We start from the raw sequence: 20,932 nt of genomic DNA on the forward strand, positions 1-20,932 counted from the left end.
GATAAGTATCAGATTGCATGGAGTCCGACCAATGTCAACCCGCGATCTCCCACACAGCTCCTCGGCTCTCCTAACGCTCCATGCAGCTCTAAGGGAGAGCCAGAGATTCTGGAGTGCAGCGCTTCGGCTCTCCCATAGTGATGCATTGAGGGGGCGTGTTGGTGTGTTGTCCCAGCACCAAAGGCAGTCCTGTGGGCTAAAGATTGCCTCTTGGGGAAAATCTCTACATCAGTCAGTCTAGTTAAAGTATTTCAAGTCAGTGTGTGCTGTCAATAATCTTAAAGCTGCGTTCAACAGCAAGGCGACAGGCTCCCCAGGTTCCACTCTGCCCATGCCTCTGCACAAGAGATTGTATTATTTGAGATCTGCTACCTCCAGCAAAAGAAAAGATAGGTATCCTTAACCTTGCATCGATGTATTCAGTACCCCGTGCCTGTTCCAGGAGAAGCTATTGCAACCTCGGACTGTCCAGATCAGGAGCAAATACCCATAGCAGACCTATCCTCCTCTGGACAGTTCTTGACATGGACAGAGGTGTCAGCAGAGAGCACTGTGGTCAGACAGAAAAGGACAGAACTTCCTCTGTAGTATACAGCAGCTGAAAAGTACTGGAAGGATTAAAGTTTTTAAATCAAAGTAATTTACAAACCTGTTTAACTTTCTTGCACCAGTTGATTTTAAAAAAGTCGGCACAGTCGGATAGGCGTGGCTTGGGGTTCGCAAAGCCCTCCTGCCGCCACGCCTATTCTCTCCTTTCAGCGCTGGGAGCACTGCACCCCTCCCTTCCTCTACTGCACCTGCGCAGTGAGCGCACAGGCAGTGGGAGCAAGTACTCGCTCTGTCAATGTAGGGCGGTGGTGCGCGCGCACATCAGGAGGGGTGGATGCGGTGTGTCTTACTACGCAGCGATCCCAGCACTGAAAGGAGAGGATAGGCGTGGCGGCAGCGGGGCTTTGAGAACCCCAAGCCATGCCTATCCGACTGTGCTTGACCGCTGAATAAATGTATTTTAGAAGTTATAAAAGAAGGAGGAAAAGTGATAAAGGTATGGTTACACTCATGTTATGGACATCTGTAACAACATTGTAGTAGTCTGGGGGGCTAAAAACTCAGTTGCGCTTTAACCCCTTCCTGCTATAGGATATATGGGTACATCCTGGGAAGGGGTGACCGCATCGAGCAGGATTGTGACATCATCCCACTCCCTGCCGTGTGATCCTGGCTCGCATCAGCCAGGGTCCAAGGCTAATAGCCTGTGTGGTGACCCCGTACAGAATCACATGTTCTTCTGTGCTCCTGCCCATCCTGTGAGGCAGATGGTACTTTAACGTCCGTCTTGGGCCCACTCACCTCAGAACTCTCTATAATGCACTATATAGTGCAATGTTTTATATAAAGGTTAATGTATTGTATTTTCTATGCACTTGTTACCTTAACAAACCTGTTGTCAAGGACCTTGTTGTTAAGGGGAGTATGCAGAGGTGAACATGTGACTTATCAGCCAATGGGAAGGCTCTAAATTGTCCCCTTATATACTGTAGCTAGAGTTCAGAGTTGAGTTTGTTCTGAGGTACAGTTTGGTGAGGAGTGAAGTATGTGAGGTGGATCTGAAAGGAGGCCTGAGGCCTATTCCAGCAATCACGCATCTATTACCAGTTAACCCCACTACCCAGGTGAAAGTCAAAGCCTTGCGGTAAGCCTACAGTCTTGGGGATATTGTACAAGTTAAGTCCTGCAAGCTAGTCAAGTCGAAGCAACTCCAGTATAGCGTGGGCTGCAATACAAGTCAAGTCAGTCATATACAGCACAATCAACTATAAATCTCAGCAAGCCGATAAGCTTCTCTAAGTTTACCCTACAACTCTTTCATGCCGATCTGAGCTGTAACGGATTTTACCAACTTTCCAACCTCAGTAAAGCAAGCCAGTTAACCGTAACCGTGCATCAGAGTGATTATTTGCCCCGTGCCAGGCACAGATGAAGCTGGCCTACCTCGGGTGGTGTATAGGTCAACCACTCCCTGGCATCATAAAACAGTTAATTACACATTACTCATCCCGACACCACACCTGCAGTGGGGATCGCTGCTGCTGGGTTATTAACCCTTTAGATTCTGTGATCAAGGACAATCACGGGACCTACAGTACATTTCTTTGTGTGGGCTTAGTTTTGTAAGCTGATTCGGGACCACCTCAAGGTAATTGCAGGGTCCCAATCAGTTTACATGATGGCCAGAGGATCCCTACCTGCTTCTGTGTCTTCTCTGCTGCTCCAGCCTGCTTTGCTAGGCTAGAGCAGCAGATCGTAGATAAAACTGATCAATAACTCTGAACAGTATATGCAATTTAATCCCTTAACGATAATGGATATAAATGTACGTCATGGTGCCGTGGTACTTAACGCACCATGGTGTGCATTCATGCACGGCAGGTTCCGGCTGCTATCAGCAGATGATAGCAGCCAGGGACCCACCGGTAATGGTGGACATCCGCGATTGCGCGGATGTCCGCCATTAACCCCTCAGATGTAGTGATCAATACAGATCACGGCATCTGCGGCAGTGCGGTACTTTAAATGTATGATCGGATCGCCCACAGCGCTGCCGCAGGGATCCCATCATCCAGCATGGCGAACGGAGGTCCCCTCACCTGGCTCTGGCCGTCTCCCAGGTCTTTTGCTCTGGTCTGAGATTGAGCAGACCAGAGCAGAAGATTACCGATAACACTGATCAGTGCTATGCCCTATGCATAGCACTGAACAGTATTAGCAATCAAAGGATTGCTCTAGATCAGTGGTCCCCAAACTGTCACACTCCAGATGTTGCATAGTAATTGTTACATAGTTACATAGTACGGTTGAAAAGACATACGTCCATCAAGTTCAACCAGGGAATTGAAGGGTAGGGGTGTGGCGCGATATTGGGGAAGGGATGGGATTTTATATTTCTTCATAAGCATTAATGTTATTTTGTTCCAGGAATGTATCTAACCCTGTTTTAAAGCTGTTAATTTTTCCTGCTGTGACCAGTTCCTGAGGTAGACTGTTCCATAAGTTCACAGTTCTTATGGTAAAGAAGCCCCTTGAGACTAAACCTTTTCTTCTCCAGACGGAGGGAGTGCCCCCTCGTCCTTTAGGGGGGGTTTGACCTGGAACAGTTTTTCTCCATATTTTTTGTATGGGCCATTAATATACTTTTATCATATCCCCCCTTAACCCCTTAAGGACCGGGGGTTTTTCCGTTTTTGCATTTTCGTTTTTTGCTCCTTGCCTTTAAAAAATCATAACTCTTTCAATTTTGCACCTACAAATCCATATGATTGCTTATTTTTGCGTCACCAATTCTACTTTGTAATGACGTCAGTCATTTTGCCCAAAAATCTACGGTGAAACGGGAAAAAAAATAATTGTGCGACAAAATTGAAAAAAAAAACGCCGTTTTGTAACTTTTGGGGGCTTCCGTTTCTACGTAGTACATTTTTCGGTAAAAATGACACCTTATCTTTATTCTGTAGGTCCATGCAATTAAAATGATACCCTAGTTATATAGGTTTGATTTTGTCGTACTTCTGGAAAAAATCATAACTACATGCAGGAAAATTTATACGTTTAAAATTGTCATCTTCTGACCCCTATAACTTTTTTATTTTTCCGTGTATGGGGCGGTATGAGGGCTAATTTTTTGCGCCGCGATCTGAAGTTTTTAACGGTACCATTTTTGCATTGATAGGATTTATTGATCGCTTTTTATTCATTTTTAAATGATATAAAAAGTGACCAAAAAGGCACTATTTTGGACTTTGGAATTTTTTTGCGCGCACGCCATTGACCGAGCGGTTTAATTAATGATATATTTTTATAATTCGGACATTTCCGCACGCGGTGATACCATATATGTTTATTTTTATTTTTACTGTGTTTTTTTTTTATGGGAAAAGGGGGGTGATTCAAACTTTTAATAGGGGAGGGGTTAAATGATATAACACTGCACACACTGATCTTTATCATTGATCACTGGTTTCTCATAGGAAACCAGTGATCGATGATTCTGCCGCATGACTGCTCATGCCTGGATCTCAGGCACTGAGCAGTCATTCGGCGATTGGACAGCGAGGAGGCAGGTAGGGGCCCTCCCGCTGTCCTGTAAGCTGTTCGGGATGCCACGGCTATCCCGAACAGCCCACTGAGTTAACCGGCAGGTTTCACTTTCGCTTTTAGCCGCGGGTCGGCTCTGAGCGCGCGGCTAAAGGGTTAATAGCGCGCGGCACTGCGATCGGCGCTGCGCGCTATTAGCGGCGGGTCCCGTCTTCACTATGACGCCGGGCCCGCCGTGATATGATGAGGGGTTACCGTGTAACCCCGCGTTATATCACCGGAGTAGGACCAAGGACGTACCGGTACGTCCTTGGTCCTTAAGGGGTTAAATGGCCCCTTAAACAGCCATTGCATGCTATTCTGTAGTCTGTGATCCACAAGTACACCCAGATCCTTCTCTACCAGTGATTCTTCCAGTTTAATCCCCCCTAAGACATACGATGCATGCATGTTATTAGTACCCAGATGCATAACTTTACATTTATCCACATTGAACCTCATTTGCCAAGTGGATGCCCAGACACTTAGTCTATCCAAGTCATCTTGTAACCTATACACATCCTCTATAGACTGTACCGTGCTACAAAGCTTGGTGTCATCTGCAAAAATAGCAACAGAGCTGTTAATGCCATCCTCTATATCATTGATAAATAAATTAAACAAATTGTAGTTTTGCAACATCTGGAGGGCCACAGTTTGGGGATCACTGCTCTAGATAGTCCCCTAGGGGGACAATTAAAGTGTAAAAATGAAAGTAAAAGTAAAAAGAAATTAGAAAAATCCCCTCCTCTAATAAAAATGTAAAATGTCCTTTTTTCCCATTTTACCCCATAAAATGTAAAAAAAAAATAAAAAGAATTAATACACATATTTGGTATCGCCGCATGTGTAAATGTCCAAACTATTAAAATATAATGTTATTGAACCTGTACGGTGAACGGCGTCAACGTATAAAAAAAAAAAAAACAATATTGCTGCTTTTTTGTCACATTTGAATAAAAAAAAATTCATAAAAGTTTTATATACACAAATGTGGTATCGTTAAAAAATACAGATCATGGCGCAAAAAATTAGCCCTCATACCGCTGCTTATACGGAAAAATTTAAAAGTTATAGGTCGTCAAAATAGAAGGATTTTAAACATACTAATTTGGTTAAAAAGTTAGCGATTTTTTTTAAGCGTAACAATAATAGAAAAGTATATAATCATGGGTATCATTTTAATCGTATTGACCCACAGAATAAATAACACGTCATTTTTACCGTAAATTGAACGGCGTGAAAACATAAAGCTTCCAAAATTTGCTAAATTGCGGTTTTCTTTTTAATTTCCCCACACAAATAGTATTTTTTTGTTGCGCCATACCTTTTATGGTGAGTGATGTCATTATGCAGGATAACTGGTCACGCAAAAAACAAGCACTCATACTAGTCTGTGGATGAAAATATAAAATAGTTATGATTTTTAGAAGACGAGGAGAAAAAAACAAAAATACTAAAATAAAATTGGCCTGGTCCTTAAAGTCAAAATGGGCTTGGCCCTTAACCCCTTGGGGATGGAGCCCATTATAACTCTAAGGACGGGAGCATTTTTTGCAAATCTGACCACTGTCACTTTAAGCATTAATAATTCTGGGATGCTTTTACTTTTCATTCTGATTCTAGTTTTTTCGTGACATATTCTACTTTATGTTAGTGGTAAATTTTTGTCAATACTTGCATCATTTCCTAGTAAAAAATTTTGCAGTATTCTAACTTTGAAGCTCTCTGCTCGTAAGGAAAATGGTCATTCACAAAAAATTATATATTGATTCACATATACTATATGTCTACTTCATGCTTGCATCATAAATTTGACATGTTTTTACTTTTGGAAGACATCAGAGGACTTCAAAGTTCAACAGCAATTTTCAAATTTTTCACAAAATTTTCAAAATCGGAATTTTTCAGGGACCAGTTCAGTTTTGAAGTAGATTTGAAGGGCCTTATTTTTAGAAATACCCAATAAATGACTCCATTATAAAAACTGCACCCCCTCAAAGTATTCAAAATGACATTCAGAAAGTTTGTTAACCCTTTAGGTGTTTCACAGGAATAGCAGGAAAATGAAGGAGAAAATTCAAAATCTTCATTTTTTACACACTCATGTTCTTGTAGACCCAGTTTTTGAATTTTTACAAGGGGTAATAGGAGAAAAAGCCCCACAAAATTTGTAACCCAATTTCTCTCAAGTAAGGCAATACTCATATGTGTATGTGATGTGCTCGGCGAGTGCAGTAGAGGGCTCAGAATGGAATGAGCAACAATGGGATTTTGGAGAGTGAGTTTTTCTGTAATGGTTTTTGAGAGGCATGTCACATTTAGGAAGCTCCTATGGTGCCAGAACAGCAAAAAAACACCCACATGGCATACTATTTTGGAAACTACACCCCTCAAGGCACGTAACAAGGGGTACAGGGAGCCTTAACATCCCACAGGTGTTTGACGACTTTTCGTTAAAGTCAGATGTGTAAATGAGAAAAAAAAATGCTGGTTTTTCCCCAAATTTTACATTTTTACAACGGGTAATAGGAGAAAATGCCCCCCAAAATTTGTAACCCCATTTCTGGAAATACCCCATGTTAGGATGGGGTATTTTTTTAAAGTCGGATGTGTAAATTAAAAACAACAAATTTTTCACAAAAATGCAGTTTTTGTCCCAAATTTTACATTTTTACAAGGGGTAATAAGAGAAAATGCCCCCCAAAATTTGTAACCCCATTTCTTTTGAGTATGGAAATTCCCCATGTATGGACGTCAAGTGTCCTGCTGGCGCACTACAATGCTTAGAAGAGAAGGACCGCCATTGGGCTTTTGGAGACAGAATTTGTTTGGAATGGAAGTCAGGGGCCATGTGGATTTACAAAGCCCCCCGTGGTGCCAGAACAGTGAACCCCCCCCCCCCCACATGTGACCCCATTTTGGAAACTACACATTTCACAGAATTTAATAAGGGGTGCAGTGAGCATTTACACCCCACTGACGTTTGACAGATCATTGGAACAGTGGTCTGTGCAAGTGAAAAATTACATTTTTCATTTTCATTGACCACTGTTCCAAAAATCTGTCAGACACCTGTGGGGCGTAAGTGCTCACTGCACCCCTTATGACATTCCGTGAGGGGTGTAGTTTCCTAAATGGGGTCACATGTGGGGTCGTCCATTGTTCTGGCACTACACGTGGCTTTCAATTCCGGACAAATTTTCTTTCTAAAAGCCCTATGGAGCTCCTTCGCTTCTGAGCATTGTAGTGCACCCGCAGAGCACTTTTCATCCACATATGGGGCATGCTATTACTCAGAAGAAATGGGGTTACAAATTTTGGGGGGCTTTTTTACGATTTTCCCTTGTGAAAATGAAAAATTTAGGGTAACACCAGCATTTTAATGAAAAAAAAATGCTTTCTTAATTTTCCCATCCAACTTTAACGAGAATTCGTCAAACACTTGTGCAGTGTTAATGCTCACTATACTCCTTGTTACGTTCTGTGAGGGGGGTAGTTTCCAAAATGGGGTCACACATGGGTATTTATTTTTTTGCGTTTATGTCAGAACCGCTGTAACATCAGCCACCCCTGTGCAAATCACCAATTTAGGGCTCAACTGTACAAATGTTATTTTTATTTTTTTTACACTAACAGGCTGGTGTAGACCCCAACTTTTCCTTTTCATAAGGGGTAAAAGGAGAAAAAGTCCCCCCCCCCCATAATTTGTAGTGCAATTGCTCTCGAGTACGGAAATACCCCATATGTGGCCTTAAACTGTTTCATTGAAATACGACAAGGCTCCGAAGTGAGAGAGCGCCATGAGCATTTGAGGACCAAATTAGGGATTGCATAGGGGGCACACTGGTTCTGGTTAGGTTCTGTTACCTAACTCAGTATTTTCCAACCAGTGTGCCTCCAGCTGTTGCAAAACTACAACTCCTAGCATGTACTGATCACCGAAAGGCATGCTGGGAGATGTAGTTATGTAACAGCTGGAGGTATGCAACTACAACTCCCAGCATGCTGAGACAGTATCTGAAGGGCCACAGTTTAGAAACCACTGCACAGTGATCTCCAAACTGTAGCCCTCCAGCTGTTGTAAAACTACAAATCCCAACAGCTGTCTGGGCATGCTGGGAGTTGCAGCTTTGCAACATCTGGAGGGCTACAGTTTAGAGACCACTGTATAGTGGTCTCAGATTGTAGCCCTCCACCGGCTTCCGTAGGATCCAGGAAGCCGCATCGTCGCCTGCTGCCACTGCCGATGGGTGAGTGGACCTTCGGCGCCAGTCCCTGTTGGTTCCCCATTCTGCCCAGCCTACTGTGGATTGGCAGAACGGGGGAACCGAACGTTAACCCCCCCACCCCGATCTGCTATTGGTCGACCAATAGCAGGGATAGGAGGGGTGTCACTTCACTCCTATCCCTTCAGGGGGATCCTGGGTGTCTTGGACAACCCCGATCCCTCTTATTTTCCGGGTCACCAGAGACCCATGTGACCCGGAATCGCCGCAAATCACTGGTGTGAAATCACCGGCAATTTGCGGCAGTCACCTACATGGGGGGTCTCAGGACCCCCCTGGGCATTGGCACGGGATGCTTGCTGAATGATTTCAGCAAGCATCCCATTCCAATCTCTACCGGCGAGCTGCAGTGATCGGAAATGCAGAGGGCGTACAGGTACGTCCTCCGTCCTTAATTGACAGGACATGAGGGCGTATCCACACGCTTTCCGTCCCCAATAAGTTAAGGATATGGGATAAGTTATCAGCAGACTGCCAGGGCCCCGTTTAGGAAATCGTGGGGGGTCCCAGCCCTTAGACCCCCCCCCGCGATCTCCTAAACGGGGCCCTGGCAGTCTGCTGACACGCCCCTTGCATGTATCCCATAGAGATGTTACACCATCCTGCCACATGACATCAACATCTACCACCATAGGACTTCTACTCCCAGCAAGCCTACAACCTCTCCTCTGTTAAACACAAAGAAAAAGACAAAGAGCAATTGCTACTGAAAGAATACTTTATTAGAATTCCATATATTAAAAAAAGGTCACCATATGTGACTAAAAAGTAATGAGAAAAAAATACCAACTGCAGTATATAAAGCGATTAAATGAATGTGAACAGAATCAACCCTGAATACGTTGGTGGGACAAGTGCAAAATGTCCAGTCATAATAATAAACAGAATAAAAAGTGAGGTGGAATCAGTAGTTAAAGGCTCTATATGGAATGCAGTGTAAATCAAGGGGGGTACAGACCACCAGCCCCTAACTTAGTCGAAGCTAATTGGTCCATAATGTATAATCTACTACATCCTAAATAGAATGCCAAGCAATGTGAAACCTCCTCACTTACCTTGTCCACACTGTCCCAACGTATGTTTCGTCACCTGACTTTCTCAAGGGATGCTATCTCCGTGACTGCTATGCTCCCCGCCGCGTCACAGCTGCCACACGCAGGTCACGGACATGTCACATCCGGACCTGCGCGCACGGCCTCTTGACACCCGGGGAGTCCGTGCCGGGAATCAGGCCCACGCGCATGCGCACAAGCGGAAATCGGCGCTTGTATAAGAAGTTTACTATGCGCTATCAGGTATATAACCCTGTGTATCCTACTTGTACTACAAGGGCTTATTTGGTCTAAATAGAGCTTTCAACTGCTGCTTTACAAAAGGCATTTCAAAACAATACATTTTATAGACGTGTACCATATAACCGTAGCATTACTGGAATAAAAGCATTTTTTAGAAAATGGCAAACACATTATAAATATATACTAATAAGTATCTCAGAATTGCTGACCATACCATGATAAATAATTATACCTCAAAATTGTATTATCCATATTGAATAATAATAATATGTATAAAACATAATAAATAAAATGACAATAATATAAGAAGTATAGGTGACACTATGTAAAAAAATATGATAAAGTGTGTGTGCAAAATTGCTCCCTGTTGGGGCCTAAGTGGATTGATATAAATGAAAAAATGGCATAAAAAAAAGTGGATGAGATGAGGAAAAATGAGGACCATGAGATGAAAAAGGGGATAGAGAACAATACACAATATTAAGGATATAAGGATGGAAGATATAAGTATTAGAATCCCCTGTGTGAAAAAATTGTGACCTCTCCTCTGTGCTGCAAGCATGTGAGCCAATAATAATAATACAATAGTTAATACATAATAGTGGCTGAAATATGCAGATGATGGCCTTAAAGCGTACCTGTCAGATCCAACAAAAAAAATAATTTTTAATATACCGGTATTATTTAGTACCTAATCCTGACCATGTACATCTAATTTTTACGTGTCTAGCACCATTATTTTTTTATTACACTTTTATTGTAGCTCACTAGCTTAAATTCCTCTCCAAGGGAGGGGGCATGGCCTCACTGTGCAGGCCTCAGCCCCCTCCCTCAGGTATGCTGTCTGATCACATCTCCCCTAGCATTAGCAAAACTACAACTCCCAGTATGTCCTCAATGTCAGGGCATGCTGGGAGTTGTAGTTCTGCTAATGCTAGGGGAGATGTGAGCAGGCATCTGCCCGAGCATTAGCAAAACTACAACGCACAGAATGTCCACAGTCAGGGCATGCTGGGAGTTGTAGTATGGCTAACTCTTGTTATATAGTATCAGTGCCACACAGGATGAGTAACATGAGGGAGACCAGCACCAGGGAGATGGGGCGTATGGGAAGATGGGAAGCATTTGATATGATGAGGCAGGGGAAGTGCAGCAGCGACATTGGGCTTTTTGAGAGTGAATTTTGCTGAAATGTTTTTTGGGGGTGTGTCACATTTAGGAAGCCCCCATGGTGCCAGAACAGAAAAAAAAAAAAAAAACACATGGCATACTATTTTGGAAACTACACCCCTCACAGAATGTAATAAGGGGTGCAGTGAGCATTTACACCCCACTGGAATTTGACAGATCTTTGAAACAGTGGGCTGCGCAAGTGAAAAATTACATTTTTCATTTTTACGGACGACTGTTCAAAAAATCTTTCAGACACCTGTGGGGTGTAAATGCTCACTGCACCCCTTGTTACATTCTGTGAGGGGTGTAGTTTCCAAAATGGGATCACATGTGGAGGGGGTCCACTGTTCTGGTACCATGGGGGCTTTGTAAACACACATAGCCTTAAATTCCAGCCTAATTCTCTCTCAAAAAGCCCAATGGCGCCCCTTCTCTTCTGAGCATTGTAGTTTGCCCGCAGAGCACTTTACATCCAAATATGGGGTATTTATATACTGAGAAGAAATGGGGTTACAAATTTTGGGGGGCTTTTTTCCTATTACCCCTTGTGAAAATGAAAAATTTAGGGTAACACCAGCATTTCAGGGAAATTTTTTTTTTTTTTTTTCATGTCCAACTTTAACGAAAATTTGTCAAAGACCTGTGGGTTGTTAAGGCTCACTATACCCCTTGTTACGTTCCGTGAGGGGTGTTGTTTCCAAAATGGGGTCACATGTTGGTGTTTTTTTTTTTTTGCGTTCATGTCAGAACCGCTGTAACGATCAGCCACCCCTGTGCAAATCACCAATTTAGGCCTCAAATGTACATGGCGCTCTCTCACTCTTGAGCCATGTTGTGCGCCCACAGAGCATTTTACATACACATATGGGGTATTTTCGTACTTAGAAGAAATTGCGTGAAAAATTTTGGGGGTCTTTTTCTCCTTTTACCTCTTGTGAAAATGAAAAGTATGGGGCAACACCAGCATGTTAGTGTAAACATTTGAATGTTTTTTACACCAACATGCTGGTGTATCCCCCAACTTTACCTTTTCATAAGGGGTAAAAGGAGAAAAATCCCCCCAAAATTTGTAATGCAATTTCTCCCGAGTACGGAAATACCCCATATGTGGCCCTAAACTGTTGCCTTGAAATACGACAGGGTTCTGAAGTGAGAGAGCGCCATGCACATTTGAGGCCTAAGAAAGGAATTTGCAATAGTGGTGGACCCAGTTACAAGGATGGGGCTTGTCTCCACCAAAATCCGAAAGCAGTGTTTCCCAAACAGGGTGCCTCCAGCTGTTGCAAGACTCCCAGCCTGCCAGGACAGTCTATGGCTGTCCGGCAATACTGGGAGTTGTGGTTTTGCAACAACTGGAGGCTGAGTTTAGGAAACACTGCTGTATGAGATGTTTTTCATTTTTATTTGGGGGGGGGGGGGGGACATGTAACAGTGTGTATATGTAGTGTTTTACTTTTTATTATTTGTTAGTGTTGTGTAGTGTAATGTTTTTAGGGTACATTCACACGGGCGGGGGTTCACAGTAAGTTTTCCGCTGGGAGTTTGAGCTGCGGCTGAAAATTTGCCGCAGCTCAAATTTGTAGAAGGAAACCCACTGTAAACCCGCCCGTGTGAATGTACCCTGTACATTCAAATGGGAGGGGGTGCCCCAAATCTTCAGCTATGGTAAAACTACAACTCTCAGAATTCACCAACAGATGGCGGCAGCGGGCATGTGAGCAACTCAGCAGGCGGACATGTGAGTGGAGGCGGCTGGCGGCAACATAAGCAGTGGCTGCCGAAGAATGGGCTCAATAATGTGTGGCGCGAACCCCGGAGCTGCACCAGTTGACATCAGTTTTTCTCCCATTCGCTCAGCGCTCTTGTGTCGGCTGTTGTGGAGCTCCGGGGTTGGGTAAAACTCCTGTGTCCCTCATAGCTGACAGAATCTGGAGGGAAGCTAGGAGTTTTCACCACACAAGCAGTACAGGTCTTTACTTACCCTGTCCTTACTCCCGGCTACGTGCTTACACATGCAGAGAGAAGGCCGGGAGCGAGCATACATGCAGCCCTGTCAATCACCAGCCCAGTCCATGACGTAGATGATGACAGCTGTACATGGCAGGCAGGGGGGCCTTTTTTTTACTGGCTTTTTCGGCATGAATTAGTGAAAAATTCTTGTTTTGCAATGCTTTACAACATATCAAAAGTTTTTGTATCTGACAATGCCCATTTAAAGCAAAACAAAAAATGGGTGCCAACATATGCTAGGTCATGATATCATGAAAAACAGGGGATGGGATTAACAGAACTATTTCTATTTTTGCAGATGACACCAAACTTTGTACTACAGGGTACTATGTACTAGCGGTCACACCCAGTCAAACAGACATGAATGGAGGGGGCGTGGTGTGATATCACAAACACAGAACGCCACGATGCCAGCCCGGAGATTGGGGAGGGCGGGGAGTCCCAGCCGCCGGACCCCCTGCAGTCAGACATCTTTTCCCCTATCATTTGGATAAGGGATAAAATGTCTTTGGGTGGAGTACCTCTTTAATTCATGTTCAGTCATCTACCTTTCTTATTAAAGCGAACTTGCCTACCTTTCCTCTGTCTATTAAAACCTGATGGAGAATGTGATTTCCCTGGAGAATGTTTCTGTAGCAATCAAATTCTCTAAATGAAAGAAAAATTATTCAAAATCCTTCCAGGTATGGTTCTGGATTAAATAATTGGGAATGAACTAATAAGCAAAAAATGAAAAGTGGAATGGACTTGGAATGTGTCGTAACGATTCATATACAGTGGTCCCTCAACATACGATGGTAATTCGTTCCAAACGACCCATCGGTTGAGGAATCCATCGTATGTTGAGGGATTCGTAAGGGAATATAAAAGTGCATTAACCCCTTAACGACGAGCGCCGTAAATGTACGTCCTGGTGCGTTGGTACTAAACGCACCAGGACGTACGTTTACGTCCTAAAAATAACCGCGAGCATCGGAGCGATGCCCGGATCATGCGCGGCAGGTCACGGCTGCTGATCGCAGCCAGGGACCTGCCCGTAATGGCGGACACCTGCGATCCCGCGGATGTCCGCCATTAACCCCTCAGATGCCGTGATCAATACAGATCACGGCATCTGCAGCATCGCGTTCACTAAAATGGATGATCGGATCGTCAGCAGCGCTGCCACGGCGATCCGATCATCCTGCACGGCAGCCGGAGGTCTCCTCACCTGCCTCCGCTGCCTTCCCGGCGTCTTCTGTTCTGATCTGCCTTCCCGCAGACCAGAGCAGAAGATCACCGATAGAACTGAACAGGATTAGCAATCGAGTGATTGCTATAAATAGTCCCCTATGGGGACTATTAAAGTGTAAAAATAAAAGTTTAAAAAAGTATAAAAATAAAGTTAAAAAAATGTGAAAAAAACCCTCCCCCAATAAAAACGTAAATTGTCCCATTTTCCCTATTTCACCCCCAAAAAGTGTAAAAAAAAATATTTTCTATACATATTTGGTATCACCGCATGTGTAAATATCTGAACTATTAAAATAAAATGTTAATGATACCGCACGGTGAACGGCGTGAACGTAAAATAAAAAAAAAAAAAAGTCCAAAATAGATGCTTTTTTATAACATTTTATTGCCCAAAAAATTTATAAAAAATTGATTAATAGTTCTATATAAGCAAATATGGTATCAATAAAACGTACAGATCACGGTGCAAAAAATGAGCCCTCATACCGCCGCTTATACGGAAAAATGAAAAAGTTATAGGTTTTCAAAATAGGGGGATTTTAAATATACTAATTTGGTTAAAAAGTTTGCGATTTTTTTTAAGCGCAACAGTAATAGAAAAGTACGTTATTATGGGTATCATTTTAATTGTATTGACCCAAAGAATAAAGAACACATGTCATTTTTACCGTGAATTGTACGGCGTGAAAACGAAACCTTCCAAAATTAGCAAAATTGCATTTTTCTTTTTAATTTCAACACACAAATAGTATTTTTTTTGGTTGCGCCATACATTTAATGGTAAATTGAGCGATGGCATTACAACGGACAACTGGTCACGCAAAAAACAAGCCCTCATACTAGTCTGTGGATGAAAATATAAAAGTTATGATTTTATGAAGGCGAGGAGGAAAAAACAAAAACGTAAAAATTTAATTGGCTGCGTCCTTAAGGGGTTAAATACTCACCTGTCCCTGCCGCTCCAGACCGCGTCCTCACCGCTCCCGATGGTCTCCCAGGGGCTCCCGCTGCTCCGACGTCTTCTTCTGGGTCCTCTGGCGTCTTCCACATCTTCACCAGTGTCCGTGCCTTGCTTTCTGGTGACGTTATTACGTTGTTGCGTCGGGACGGCGTGCGCAGCTACGTAATAACGACGCCGGAAAGCGAGGCCGGACCCCGGAGAGGACCCGGAGCAGCAGGGATAGGTAAGTGAACCTGCTGGGGCACATTACACTGCTATCCGACAGCAGCTTAAGCATGTGATGGCCCCGACATATAAAAGCATCGTATGTCGATGCTGACATCGACATGCGATGGCCTCTGACAGGCCATCGTATGTCGATTTGATCATATGTCGGGGGGTTACTGTATACATACTAAGATATAGCAGTGGGTGAGCAATGTATCACATGTAACGTTATGCAGGCGGTTTAACCCCTTAAGGACAGAGCCCATTTTCACCTCTAGGACGAAGCCCTTTTTTGCAAATCTGACCACTGTCACTTTAAACATTAATAACTCTGGAATGCTTTCACTTATCATTCTGATTTTGAGATTGTTTTTTTCGTGACATATTCTACTTTAACATAGTGGTAAATTTTTGTGGTAACTTGCATCCTTTCTTGGTGAAAAATCCAAAAATTTGATGAAAAAATTTAAAATTATGCATTTTTTTAACTTTGAAGCTCTTTGCATGAAAGGAAAATGGATATTCCCCAAAAATTTTTTTTGGGGATTCACATATACAATATGTTTACTTTATGATTGCATCATAAAATTTACGAGTTTTTACTTTTGGAAGACATCAGAGGGCTTCAAAGTTCAGCAGCAATTTTCCAATTTTTCACAAAATTTTCAAACTCACAATTTTTCAGGGACCAGTTCAGGTTTGAAGTGAATTTGAAGGGTCTTCATATTAGAAATACCCCATAAATGACCCCATTATAAAAACTGCACCCCCCAAAGTATTCAAAATGACATTCAGTAAATGTTTTAACCCTTTAGGTGTTTCACAGGAATAGCAGCAAAGTGAAGGAGAAAATTCAAAATATAAATTTTTTACACTCGCATGTTCTTGTGAGTAAAAGGAGAAAATGTATACTTATATTTGTAGCCCAATTTCTCTCGAGTAAGGACATACCTCATATGTCTATGTAAAGTGTTCGGCGGGCGCAGTAGAGGGCTCAGAAGCGAAGGAGCGACAAGGGGATTTTAGAGAGTACGTTTTTCTGAAATGGTTTTGGGGGGGCATGTCGCATTTAGGAAGCCCCTATGGTGCCAGAACAGCAAAAAAAAAACACATGGTATATCATTTTGGAAAATAGACCCCTTGAGGAACATAACAAGGAATAAAGTGAGCCTTAATACCCCACAGGTGTTTCACGACTTTTGTATATGTAAAAAAAAAAAAAAATTCACAAAAATGTTGTTTTCCCCCCAAATTTCACATTTTTTAAAGGGTTAATAGCAGAAAAGACCCCCCAAAATTTGTAACCCCATCTCTTCTGAGTATGGAGGTACCCCATAAGTGGACCTGAAGTGCACTGCGGGCGAACTACAATGCTCAGAAGAGAAGGAGTCATATTTGGCTTTTTGAGAGCAAATTTTGCTCGGGGGGCATGTTGCATTTAGGAAGCCCCTATGGTGCCAGGACAGCAGAAAAAAAAACACATGGCATACCATTTTGGAAACTAGACCCCTCACAGAATGTAATGAGGGGTACAGGGAGCATTTACCCCCCACTGGTGTCTGACAGATCTTTGGAACAGTGGGCTGTGCAAAATTTTCCATTTTCACGGACCACTGTTCCAAAGATCCGTCAAACACCTGTGGGGTGTAAATTCTCACTGTACCCCTTATTACATTCCGTGAGGGGTGTAGTTTCCAAAATGGGGTCACATGTGGGTGTGTTTTTTTTTTGCGTTTGTCAGAACCGCTGTTACAATCAGCCACCCCTGTGCAAATCACCTCAAATGTACATGGCACACTCTCCCTTCTGGGCCTTGTTGTGCGCCCCCAGAGCACTTTACGCCCACATATGGGGTATCTCCGTACTCGGGAGAAATTGCGTTACAAATTTTGGGGGGCGTTTTTCCCTTTTACTTCTTGTGAAAATGAAAAGTATAGGGCAACACCAGCATGTTAGAGTAAATTTTTTTATTTTTTTACACTAACATGCTGGTGTAGACCCCAACTGTTCCTTTTCATAAGGGGTAAAAGGAGAAAAAGCCCCCCAAAAATTTGTTAGGCAATTTCTCCCGAAACGGCGATACCCGATATGTGACCCTATTCTGTTGCCTTGAAATACGACAGGGCTCCAAAGTGAGAGCGCCATGCGCATTTGAGGCCTGAATTAGGGACTTGCATAGGGGTGGACATAGGGGTATTCTATGCCAGTGATTCCCAAACAGGGTGCTTCCAGCTGTTGCTAAACTCCCAGCTTGCTTGGACAGTCAATTGCTGTCCAGAAATGCTGGGAGTTTTTGTTTCGCAACAGCTGGAGGCTCCATCTTAGAAACATTGCCGTACAATACGTTTTTAATTTTTATTGGGGAGGGGGGTGGTGGGGGGTTAGTGTACGTGTGTATATGTAGTGTTTTACTCTTTATTTTATGTTAGTGTACTGTAGTGTAGTGTTTTTAGGTTACATTAACACTGACGGCGGATTACACTGAGTCTCCCGCTAGGAGTTTGAGCTGCGGCGGAAAATTTGCCGCAGCTCAAATTTGTAGCGGGGAACTCACTGTAATCTGCCGCCAGTGTGAATGTAGCCTGTACATTCACATGGGAGGGGGCTCAAAACTACAACTCCCAACATGCACTGACAGACCATGCATGCTGGGAGTTGTAGTTTTGCAACAGCTGGAGGCACACTGGCTGGAAAACCTTGAGTTAGGTTCTATGACCTAACTCAGTATTTTCCAACCAGTGTGCCTCCAGCTGTTGCAAAACTACAACTCCCAGCATGTACTGATTGCGGAAGGGCATGCTGGGAGATGTAGTTATGCAATGGCTGGAGGCACGCAAGTACAACTCCCAGCATGTCAAGACAGCATTATGCTGTTCCTGAATGCTGGGAGTTGTAGTTTTGCATGATTTAGAGGGGTTCAGGTTGTAAATCACTGTCCAGTGGTCTCAAAACTGTGGCCCTCCAGATGTTGCAAAACTACAACTCGCAGCATGCCCAGACAGCAAACTGCTGTCTGTGCATGCTGAGAGTTGTAGTTTTGCAACATCTGGAGGGCTACAGTTTGAGACCACTTAGTGATCTACAACCTGAACCCCTCTAAATATTGCAAAACTACAAGTCCCAGCATGCCCACACAGCAAACAGCTGTCTGGGCATGCTGGGAGTTGTAGTTTTGCAACATCTGGAGGGCCATGGTTTAGAGACCACTGTAAACTGTGGCCCTCCGGATGTTGCTAGGCAACAACTCACCTAGCAGGACCCGGAAGTATTGCTGCCGCCGCCGCCGCTCGTGGGGGAGGATCGCGAACGGGGATCCAGGATCCAGGTAGGGACCTTTGGCGCCGAACTTCCCTGGTCGGTTCCCCCGTTTTGCCCGGACACCGATAGGTGGGCAAAGCGGGGGAACCGAACTTTAACCCCCCTCCCCCGGTCTGCAATTGGTCGGTCGCTCAGCCAACCAATAGCAGGGATAGGAGGGGTGGCACCCCCCACACTACGCCTCTGGGAGGAGAGCATATTTAACCCCTTAAGGACCAAGCGTTTTTCTGTTTTTGCACTTTTATTTTTTCCTCCTTACCTTTTAAAAATCATAACCCTTTCAATTTTCCACCTAAAAATCCATATGAGGACTTATTTTTTGCACCACTAATTGTACTTTGTAATGACATCAGGCATTTTACCCAAAAATCAGGAAACAGGAAAAAAAATAATTGTACCACAAAATTGGAGAAAAAACAACACAATTTTGTAAATTTTGGCGGCTTACGTTTTTACGCAGTAAATTTTTTGGTAAAAATGACACTTTATCTTTATTCTGTAGGTCCATATAATTAAAATGATACCCTACTTATATAGGTTTGATTTTGTATTACTTCTGGAGAAAATCATAACTACATGCATGGAAATTTATAAAATTTAAAATTGTCCTCTTCTGACCCCTATAACTTTTTTATTTTTCTGTCAATGGGGATTTATCAGAGCTAATTTTTGTGCCTTGATCTGAAGTTTTAATCGGTACCATTTTTGTTTTGATCTAACTTTGTGATCGCTTTTTATTCCTTTTTTTATGAAAGTGACCAAAAATACTCCATTTTCGACTTTGGCATTTTTTTGCACGTAAGCCATTGACCGTGCGGTTTAATTTACGATATATTTTTATAGTTCGGACATTTACGCACACGGCGATACCACATGTTATTTTGTATGTTATATGTATATATATTTTTTATATGGAATTTGGGAAAAGGGGGGTGATTTAAACTTTTAATAAGGAAGGGGTTAATGTGTATGTTTTTAAGCTTTTTTTTTTTAGTCTCCTTAGGGGACTTTTAGGAGGAATCATTTGCTTCCTCATACAGATCATTATGGTTCCATAGAACCATATTGATCAGTGTGCTCTGCGCTTGATTGATAAAGCATGGCCCTGCCAGGCTGTATCATTCAGAGCACTGGAGCCGGCACAGGAGGAGAGGTAAGCCCTCAGGCTATCTCAGCAGTGGATCACCAACCCGAAATCACGCTACGGGGGGCGATCCACCCCACTGGACCACCAGGGACAGGATACAGGCACCTTTAGATGCCGCTGTCAACTTTGACAGCGGTGATCTAAAGGGTTAATAGCCGCCTGCGATCTCCGCATGACGACCATTAACGTTGGGGGGGCCGACCGGTATGACGCGGGCTCGATTCGGGAGCCCATGTCATACCCCGGTAACCATTGGAGGAGTATAGACGTCCATGGTCATTATCGGGTTCAAAGAAGAAAAACTACCACAAGAGGGCATCGTTTTAAGTTTGAGGGGAAAAGGTTTAAAAGTAATATCAGGAAGCATTACTTTACTGAGAGAGTAGTGTATGCATGGAATAGCCTTTCTGCAGAAGTGGTAGCTGCAAATACAGTGAAGGAGTTTAAGCATGCATGGGATAGGCATAAGGCTATCCTTCATATAAGATAGGACCAGGGACTATTGATAGGATTCAGATTATTGGGCATACTAGATGGGCCAAATGGTTCTTATCTGCCGACACAATCTATGTTTCTAGGAATGCTATGCTTCAATTGTAAAGTATTGGAGGAATATGCTGGAGGACAATTTACTCATGAATAGGGATGCACCAAATTTTCAAATTTTCCACCAAAAATTGGGAGGGGGGCAGGTGGGAATGGGGACATGGTTTAAGCCCTTTCGGACCCATGAACTGTGACAACAAATATTTGTGTAGTTAAATTTGCACATAGTGGGATCACTGAATTTTAAACAGCTTTTTCACTTTCTTTTTCCTCTACATTGGTCACAGGTGCATGAATCTTAGTCTGGGACTCGGTTCTGAGCGTGCTTTGGTCTGAGTGTTGTGTCTGGAAGAGAGGCTGCTGAAAGAGAGTTTTAAAAGTTAGGAGTTTGAAAGCAGGAGTTTGAGATCGCTGTGAGTGTTACTTTCATTGCACTGTGGGGACTTTACACTCACAAGGTCTACAGAGAATTTAATTGTAATATTTACTGTCTGTTTTTGGCTGTTAATCTGTGAAATCCCTCTAACTAGATGGCCTCCATGTTGGAAAATGCAGTCCGGTGTACATTTTGCATGTTGTATGCCATCCTTGAACAGCAGTTTGAGTGTGCATACTGCTGTGC

The 20,932-nt window shown here is 43.2% G+C and overlaps 1 protein-coding gene across 2 annotated transcripts in view; it reads left to right on the forward strand.

Annotated features, from left to right (window-relative positions):
- The window catches only part of ANKRD33B (ankyrin repeat domain 33B), a 331,620-nt gene that overhangs the window by 257,359 nt on the left and 53,329 nt on the right, over positions 1-20,932 (forward strand). The gene's annotated exons all lie outside the window — the stretch shown is intronic.

Source organism: Hyla sarda, chromosome 5 (assembly GCF_029499605.1).
Source record: "Hyla sarda isolate aHylSar1 chromosome 5, aHylSar1.hap1, whole genome shotgun sequence".
NCBI classification, from domain to species: Eukaryota; Metazoa; Chordata; class Amphibia; order Anura; family Hylidae; genus Hyla; species Hyla sarda.